A 9,988-nucleotide genomic window follows, 5' to 3' on the forward strand; every position below is an offset into this window, starting at 1 on the left:
GAAAACACCTTACGAAAAGTTAAAAGTTTTAGGTATCTTGGGTGCATCATACAGGATAATGGAGTGATTGAACAGGATGTAAATCATAGGATCCAAGCAGGGTGGTCAAAATGGCGGAGTGCATCTGGTTTTATATGTGACAAAAAAATGCCTTTAAAACTTAAAGGTACCGCTATAAGACCGGCTATGCTTTATGGTACGGAGTGTTGAGCGGCTAAAGGGGAGCACGAACATAAGCTGAGTGTGGCAGAGATGAAGATGTTGAGATGGATGAGTGGTCATACGCGATTGGATAAAATAAGGAATGAAGATATAAGGGAGAGAGTCGGAGTAGCACCCATTGTGGAAAAGATGGTTGAATCGCGTCTTAGGTGGTTTGGACATGTGAGAAGAAGACCGATAGAACATCCAGTCAGGAGAATGGATGAGATGGAAGATGGACAAGGGGCGAAAGGCAGAGGAAGACCTAAGAAGACCATCCATGAGGTGGTCAAATGAGATCTACATGTAAATGGTCTCTCTGTAGACATGACACATGACAGAGCACAATGGTGTCGTTTGATTCATGTAGCCGACCCCACTTAGTGAGACAAGGCTTTGTTGTTGTTGTTATCTACATTTAATTTTATTGCACTAACAGATAAAAAAATTTATATATACATATTGTTGGGAAAAATTCAATAAAGGTTCAAATAAGAACCTATCTAACAGCAGAAGTACCACAAATAATTTTCCCACAACCTATGCGATTAAATAGGCAATACCAAAAGATACTTCAAATAACAATTATAATGGCAGAAATTAAATAATCAGACACCAGAATTTTAACGTGGGAAAACCCCCAAAAGAGGAACAAAAAACCCAGGGAACCTAGTCCAGAAAAATCTTCCACTATCAGAATAATAGGTACACAAACAGTCTTCCTAGTGACACTAGGGTATCTCAACAATCAATAAAATACATCATCAAAACTGATGGAATCAACATAAACCTTCCACAAAAGTGGGTATCTCAAATCAGGCAAAACAGAAGGCAATACAACTAGCAAGTTATATCCTAATGTTCATCTCTACACCAGGAATAACATACTAAAATTTCATAAGAAATGGAGCAAATTTACCAGTTCAATTGGATCAAAATAGCTTTGCTCTTTTCCCCCAATTTTCTCTTCTCTTCGACGCTGCACTGTTCCCTTTTTTTTCTTTTGTTTTGTAAATGAGAGAGCAAGACTCTCGTTCTCTCTCCCTCTGTGGCTTATACGCCATTTTCTTTCATTCTTTATTTTATTTTTTTTGTTTTAAAAGTTGTGGGCCCCAAATCCTTCATAGCAAAGGATTTGTTCAAGTCTTTCTTAAGACTTTCAATCTTCTTAGTGTCATGACCAACAATCAATATGTCATCAACATAAAGCAAGAGAATTATAAAATCACCATCAGAGAATTTCTTAACACATATACAATGATCAGAAGAAGTTTTACTATACCCATGACCTTCCATGAAGGAATCAAACTTCGTGTACCACTGCCTCGGCGCTTGCTTCAGCCCATATAAGCCCTTCTTCAACTTGCATACAAGGTGCTCCTTTCTTTTGACCTCGAAACCCTCTGGTTTCTCCATATAAATTTCTTTATCTATGTCACCGTGAAGGAATGTAGTCTTCACATCAAGCTGCTCAACCTCTAAATTCAAGCTAGCTGCAAATCCAAGCACAACTCGAATAGAGGACATCTTCACAACTGGAGAGAAAATCTCCTTAAAATCAATACCTTTCTTTTGCTCAAAGACGTTCACAACCAATTGAGCTTTGTACCTTGCTCGTGAGACATTTTCATCCGCTTTCAACTTGAACATCCATTTATTCTTGAATGCTCTCTTACCTTTCGGAAACTTCACCAATTCAAACGTATGATTCTCATGCAAGGATTTCATTTCTTCTTGCATGGCCTTCAACCAATCTTCCTTATGCTCATCAGATATAGCTTCCTGGTAGCTCTCTGGCTCCCCAGTCTCAGTGTTCATCACATACTCATGAGGAGAGTATTTTTGAGAAGGATGATGCTCTCTAGTAGACCTTCTCAATTCAGGCTCAACTGGTGGTTCAGGTGGAACTTCAACATCTGGTACCTTAGGTTGAGATGTAGGTTCATCATGCAAATCATCACCATCATTATCAACTTGTACATCTCCCCTATCAACAGGAGGTCTAGTGGAAGGACTAGGTTCGTCATCAATAGAACATCTAATAGTTATTGGCTTATCTGTCTTCTCAAGATATTCAATAGTTTGGTATTCAAGAAAAATCACATCTCGGCTTCTAATTATCTTCTTTCTCACCGGATCCCATAATATGTAACCAAAGTCTTCGTGATCATAACCCATGAAGATACACTGCTTTGACTTTTCATCCAATTTGGACCTTTCATCTCTTGGAATGTGAACAAAAGCCCTGCAGCCAAACACTCGCAAGTGACTATAGGAGACATCTTTCCCTCTCCAAACTTTCTCTGGAACATCACCATTTAGTGTAACTGAAGGAGAAAGGTTGATCAGATCTACTGCAGTCCTCATCGCTTCACCCCAAAAAGATTTAAACAACTTTGCATGAGAGACTATACACCTGACTCTATTATTGATAGTACGATTCATTCTCTCAGCAACCCCATTATGTTGAGGAGTCTTAGGAACCGTCTTCTCAAGCTTGATCCCATGTCCTTTACAATACTCTTCAAACGGACCCCTGTATTAACTAACATTATCTGCTCGAACACATTTCAATTTCCTTCCTATTTCTCTTTCAACACTTGCATGAAAGTGTTTGAAGATACCGAGCACCTGGTCTTTAGATTTCAAAATAAAAGCCCACACTTTTCGAGAACAATCATCAATAAAAGTAACAAAATATGATGCACCACCTAGTGTCTTAGCATCCATAGTGCAAACATCAATGTGAACTAAATCTAGAACATGTGATCTCCTATGAGGTTCAGAATTATGAAATGATACTCTAACATGCTTTCCAATAAAACAATGAGTGCAAGTATTTAAAGTTGTACCTTTCACGGGAAGTGAGTGCTTCTTGGCCAAGACGCTTAGTCCTTTCTCGCTCAAGTGACCAAGACATATGTGCCACAAATCAGAAGAGAAATCATCAGCTACATTCACATCTTCTTTGCACAAATTTGCTTGTAACCGGTAGAGAGTAGTGAGACTATTGTCTTCTCTAGCAACAATGAGAGCTCCTTTGGTAATCTTGCATTTCCCACTACCAAAGGAAGTGCAATACCCCTCTTGATCCAATGCCTTCACTGAAATGAGATTGAACCGCATATCTGGCTCATGCCTAACATTCTTCACTGTAACTTGCATCCCATGTTAGTTTCAAGCCACATATCACCCATACCAATGATATCACACACTCCTTTATCTCCCAATTTGATCTTGCCAAAATTTTCAGCAGTATAAGAAGTGAAAAATTCACGCCTCGGAGTGACATGACATGAGGCACCAGAGTCCATAATTCAAGTGGAATCATCACAGACAAGATTCACATAATTTTCATCATATGTGATAAGAACATCTTCATAAACAATAGCAGCAGTTTCTTTATCACTATCTTTATCTTTGTCTTTGTTTCTTCCCCTTGATTGTTCTCTTTTCAAGAACTTACAATACCTCTTGATATGCCCCGGCTTGCCACAATGGTGACAAATGAACTCCTTTCTTGGTTTGTACTTTCCTCTTGACTTGCTTCGACTCTCTGACTTGTCAGAACTGTGAGGTTTTCTACTTTGACTTCTCCCCCCGTGACTCTGAAACAGGTGTTTCTGACTGGGAAGAGGCATTAGTCAAACCTCGCTCTCTTCTCCTAGCTTCTTCATTCAATATGCTCTCTTTAATCATTGCTAACGTCAACTTCCCATTTGGAGCTGAGTTAGTCAGTGTCACAACCAGAACTTCCCAACTATCAGGCAAAGAGCTCAACAACAACAACAAGGCTTGCAACTAATCATTCAAAGTGATTTCATTATTTGTCAGTTGGTTCACTGTCTCCTAAAAAATGCTCAAGTGCTCCGGCATTGATTTACCTTCAACATACTTCATATTGACAAGCTTCCTAATCAAGAATGCTTTGTTTTGCACATTCTTTCTCTCATATAACTCCTTCAATTTGTTCCACATATTCTCGGCATTCGTTTCGGTGTCAACATGTGGATTGATGAGCGGATAATTTATACGCTTTTTGGCATTGTTTTTAGTATATTTTTAGTAGAATCTAGTTACTTTTAGTATATTTTTATTAGTTTTTAATTAAAAATCACATTTCTGGACTTTACTATGAGTTTGTGTGTTTTTCTGTGATTTTAGGTATTTTTTGGCTGAAATTGAGGGACTTGAGCAAAAATCAGATTCAGAGGTTGAAGAAGGACTGCAGATGCTGTTGGATTCTGATCTCCCTGCACTCAAAGTGGATTTTCTAGAGCTACAGAACTCCAAATGGCGCGCTTCCAATTGCGTTGGAAAGTAGACATCCAGGGCTTTCCAGCAATATTTAATAGTCCATACTTTGAATAAGGATTGACGACGTAAACTGGCGTTCAACTCCAAGAATGACCTCTCCACGTGTAAACTTCAAGCTCAGCCCAAGCACACACCAAGTGGGTCCCAGAAGTGGATTTCTGCATCATTTACTCAATTCTGTAAACCCTAGTAACTAGTTTAGTATAAATAGGACTTTTTACTATTATGTTTACATCTTGGGACGTTTAGTTCTTAGATCATGGGGGCTGGCCATTCGGCCATGCCTGAACCTTTCACTTATGTATTTTTCAACGGTTGAGTTTCTACACACCATAGATTAAGGTGTGGAGCTCTGCTGTTCCTCAAAGATTAATGCAAAGTACTACTGTTTTTCTATTCAATTCAACTTATTCCGCTTCTAAGATATCCATTCGTTCCCAAGAACATGATGAATGTGATGATTATGTGACGCTCATCATCATTTTCACTTATGAACGCGTGCCTGACAACCACTTCCGTTCTACCTTAGATTTAATGGATATCTCTTGGATATCTAATACAGAGGACCGAGTCCGAGATATTAGAATCTTCGTGGTATAAGTTAGAACCCATGGATGGCCATTCCTGAGATCCGGAAAGTCTAAACCTTGTCTGTGGTATTTCGAGTAGGATCTGGGAAGGGATGGCTATGACGAACTTCAAACTTGCGAGTGCTGGGCGTAGTGACAGACGCAAAAGGATAGTAAATCCTATTCCAGTATGATCGAGAACCGACAGATAATTAGCCATGCAGTGACAGCACATTGGACCATTTTCACAGGAGGATGGGATGTAGCCATTGACAACGGTGATGCCCTACATAAAGCTTGTCATGGAAAGGAGTAGGATTGATTGGATGAAGACAGCAGGAAAGCAGAGATCAGAGGAACGAAAGCATCTCTATACGCTTATTTGAAATTCTCACCAATGAATTACATAAGTACCACTATCCTATTTTATATTTTATTTATTTTCATCCACTATAATTTCTTAATACAATTTAATCCGCCTGACTGAGATTTACAAGGTGACCATAGCTTGCTTCAAGCCGACAATCTCCGTGGGATCGACCCTTACTCACGTAAGGTTTATTACTTGGACGACCTAGTGCACTTGCTGGTTAGTTGTACGAAGTTGTGAAACAGATATAAGATCATGAACGTGCGTATTGAGTTTTTAGCGCCGTTACCAAGGAATGGAATGATCATGATTTCGCACACCAAGTTTTTGGCGCCGTTTCCGGGGAGAGAACGAACAACAAATTTTACAACCTCAGAGTAACAATTTTGCATACCAAGTTTTTGGCGCCGTTGCCGGGGATTGTTCGAGTTTGGACAACTGACGGTTCATCTTGTTGCTCAGATTAGGTAATTTTCTTTTTTGTTTTATTTTCAAAAAATAATTTTGTTTTCAAAAATCTTTCAAAAAAATTTCTTTTCCTTTTGTTTTCGAAAATTATTCTAAATTTTTAAGAATGAATTCTAAAGTTTTAAAATGGTATGCTGAAGTTTGGCTGGCCATCAAGCTTTAGACTAACCTGGTATGATTCCTGGAATCTTGATTGAGGACTTTGAATTCATTGCTTCCTTTTCCCTATATGTTTTCAAAAAAAAAATATACAAAAATCCAAAAAAAATTACTAAAATCATAAAATCAAAAATATTTTTTGTTTCTTGTTTAAGTCTAGAGTCAATTTTTAAGTTTGGTGTCAATTGCATTTTTTCTCTTTCTAAAAATTTATGCATTTTTCGAAAATTCATGCATTCATAGTGTTTTTCATGATCTTCAGGTTGTTCTTGGTAAGTCTTCTTGTTTGATCTTCATATCTTCTTGTTTTGTGTCATTTCTTGTTTTTCATATGCATTTTTAATTTGTTAGTTTCTAAAGTTTGAAAATTTCTAAGTTTGGTGTCTTGCATGTTCTTCTTTCATTAAAAATTTTCAAAAATAAGTCTTGATGTTCATCTTGATCTTCAAAGTGTTCTTGGTGTTCATCTTGATATTCATAGTGTTCTTGCATGCATTGTGTGTTTTGATTCATAATTTTTATGTTATGAGTCTTTTTCATGTTTTTCTCTTTCTTCATTAAAAATTCAAAAATAAAAAAAATATCTTTTCCTTATTTTACTCAAAATTTTCGAAAATATGATTTGATTTAGTCAAAAAGTTTTTAAATTTAGTTGTTTCTTATGAGTCAAATCAAATTTTCAATTTAAAAATCTTACCTTTTTCAAAATCTTTTTCAAAAATCAAATCTTTTTCATTTTTCTTATTTATTTTCAAAAATTTTGAAAATATTTTTTAAAAATCTTTTTCTTAATTTTATCTCATAATTTTCGAAAATATTATCGACAATTAATGTTTTGATTCAAAAATTTCAAGTTTGTTACTTGCTTGTTAAGAAAGATTCAAACTTTAAGTTCTAGAATCATATCTTGTGATTACTTGTGAATCAAGTCATTAATTTTGATTTTTAAAAATCAAATCTTTTTCAAAACTTTGATTTCAAAATCTTTTTCTAACTTCTTATCTTTTCAAATTTAATTTTCAAATCTTATCTTTTTGTTTCAATCATATCTTTTTAAATTTCAATCATATCTTTTTCAAAAACAAATTTCAAAACTTTTTCAATCAATCTTATCTTTTTGTTTCAATCATATCTTTTTCAAAAACTACCTAACTACTCTTCTCTCTCTAATTTTCGAAAATACCTCCCTCTTTTTCAAAAATTCTTTTTAATTAATTAATTGTTTTAATTTTTAATTTTAATCCTTTAATTTTCGAAAATAATCAACCCTTTTTTTTTAAAAAATTAATTTTCGAAAACTTCTCTCTTTCATCTTCTTCTATTTATTTATTTACTAACACTTCTCTTCATCTCAAATCACTGCTCCTATCCTCACCCTTTTGTTTGGATTCTCCTTTCTTTTCTCTTCTACTCTTCTTTTCTTCTACTCACACAAAGGAATCTCTATACTGTGACATAGAGGATTCCATATTTTCTTTGTTATTCCCTTCTTTGTCATATGAGCAGGAGCAAGGACAAGAACATTCTTGTTGAAGCAGATCCTGAACCTGAAAGGACTCTAAAAAGAAAACTAAGAGAAGCTAAAATACAACAATCCAGAGACAACCTTACAGGAATTTTCGAACAGGAAGAGGAGATGGCAGCTGAAAATAATAATAATGCAAGGAGGATGCTTGGTGACTTTACTGCACCTAATTCCAATTTACATGGAAGAAGCATCTCCATTCCTGCCATTGGAGCAAACAATTTTGAGCTTAAACCTCAATTAGTTTCTCTGATGCAGTAGAACTGCAAGTTCCATTGACTTCCATCTGAAGATCCTTTTCAGTTCTTAACTGAATTTTTGCAGATCTGTGATACTATTAAGACTAATGGAGTAGATCCTGAAGTCTACAGGCTCATGCTTTTCCCTTTTGCTGTGAGAGACAGAGCTAGAGTATGGTTGGATTCTCAACCTAAAGATAGCCTGAACTCTTGGGATAAGCTGGTCACGACTTTCTTAGCCAAGTTCTTTCCTCCTCAAAAGCTTAGTAAGCTTAGAGTGGATGTTCAAACATTCAGACAGAAGGAAGGTGAATCCCTCTATGAAGCTTGGGAGAGATACAAGCAACTGACCAAAAAGTGTCCTTCTGACATGCTTTCAGAATAGACCATCCTGGATATATTCTATGATGGTCTGTCTGAATTAGCTAAGATGTCATTGGATACTTCTGCAGGTGGATCCATTCACCTAAAAAAAACGCCTGCAGAAGCTCAAGAACTCATTGACATGGTTGCTAATAACCAGTTCATGTACACTTCTGAGAGGAATCCTGTGAGTAATGGGACGCCTCAGAAGAAGGGAGTTCTTGAAATTGATACTCTGAATGCCATATTGGCTCAGAATAAAATATTGACTCAGCAAGTCAATATGATTTCTCAGAGTCTGAATGGAATGCAAGCTGCATCCAACAGTACTCAAGAGGCATCTTCTGAAGAAGAAGCTTATGATCCTGAGAACCCTGCAATAGCAGAGGTAAATTATATGGGTGAACCTTATGGAAACACCTATAACCCGTCATGGAGAAATCACCCAAATTTCTCATGGAAGGATCAACAAAAGCCTCAACAAGGCTTTAATAATGGTGGAAGAAATAGGTTTAGCAATAGCAAGCCTTTTCCATCATCTTCTCAGCAACAGACAGAGAACTCTGAACAAAATACCTCTAATTTAGCAAACTTAGTCTCTGATCTGTCCAAGGCTACTCTAAGTTTTATGAGTGAAACAAGGTCCTCCATAAGAAATTTGGAGGCACAAGTGGGCCAGCTGAGCAAGAAAATCACTGAAACGCCTCCTAGTACTCTCCCAAGCAATACAGAAGAGAATCCAAAGAGAGAGTGCAAGGCCATTGATATATCAATCATGGCCGAACCCACAAGGAAGGGGAGGACGTGAATCCCAAGGAGGAAGACCTCCTGGGACGTCCAGTGATCAATAAGGAGTTTCCCTTTGAGGAACCAAAGGAATCTGAGGCTCATCTAGAGACCATAGAAATTCCATTGAACCTCCTTATGCCCTTCATGAGCTTTGATGAGTATTCTTCTTCTGAAGAGAATGAGGATGCTACTGAAGAGCAAGTTGCCAAGTACCTTGGTGCAATCATGAAGCTGAATGCCAAATTATTTGGTAATGAGACTTGGGAAGATGAACCTTCCTTGCTCATCAATGAACTGAGTGATCTGGATCAACTGACATTGCCTCAGAAGAAACATGATCCTGGAAAGTTCTTAATACCTTGTACCATAGGCACCATGACCTTTGAGAAGGCTCTGTGTGACCTTGGGTCAGGGATAAACCTCATGCCACTCTCTGTAATAGAGAAACTGGGAATCCTTGGGGTACAGGCTGCCAATTTCTTATTAGAGATGGCAGACAAATCTATGAAAATGACTTATGGACTAGTAGAGGATGTGCTAGTAAAGGTTGAAGGCCTTTACATCCCTGCTGATTTCATAATCCTAGATACTGGGAAGGATGAGGATGAATGCATCATCCTTGGAAGATCTTTCCTAGCCACAGCAGGAGCTGTGATAGATGTTAACAGAGGAGAATTAGTCCTTCAACTAAATGAGGACAACCTTGTGTTTAAAACTCAAGAATCTCCGTCTGTAACAATGGAGAGGAAGAATGAAAAGCTTCTCTTAGTATAGAGTCAACTAAAGCCCCCACAGTCAAACTCTAAGTTTGGTGTTGGGAGGCCTCATCCAAACTCTAAGTTTGGTGTTGAACTCCCATATCCAAACTCTAAGTTTGGTGTTGGGAGTCTACAAAATTGACCTGATCACCTGTGTGGCTCCATGAGAGCCCACTGTCAAGCTATTGACATTAAAGAAGCGCTTGTTGGGAGGCAACCCAATTTTTATT

The 9,988-nt window shown here is 37.3% G+C and overlaps 1 non-coding gene across 1 annotated transcript; it reads right to left on the minus strand.

Moving 5' to 3' along the window:
- Positions 1 to 8,116: 8,116 nt before the first annotated feature.
- On the minus strand, positions 8,117 to 8,224 carry LOC148550271 (small nucleolar RNA R71). Its single transcript, XR_015893270.1, has one exon. It is a non-coding gene; the product is annotated as a small nucleolar RNA R71 (small nucleolar RNA).
- Positions 8,225 to 9,988: the final 1,764 nt, after the last annotated feature.

The sequence above is a fragment of the Arachis ipaensis genome, chromosome B7 (assembly GCF_059453495.1).
Source record: "Arachis ipaensis isolate K30076 ecotype BB chromosome B7, ASM5945349v1, whole genome shotgun sequence".
In the NCBI taxonomy this organism is placed as follows: Eukaryota; Viridiplantae; Streptophyta; class Magnoliopsida; order Fabales; family Fabaceae; genus Arachis; species Arachis ipaensis.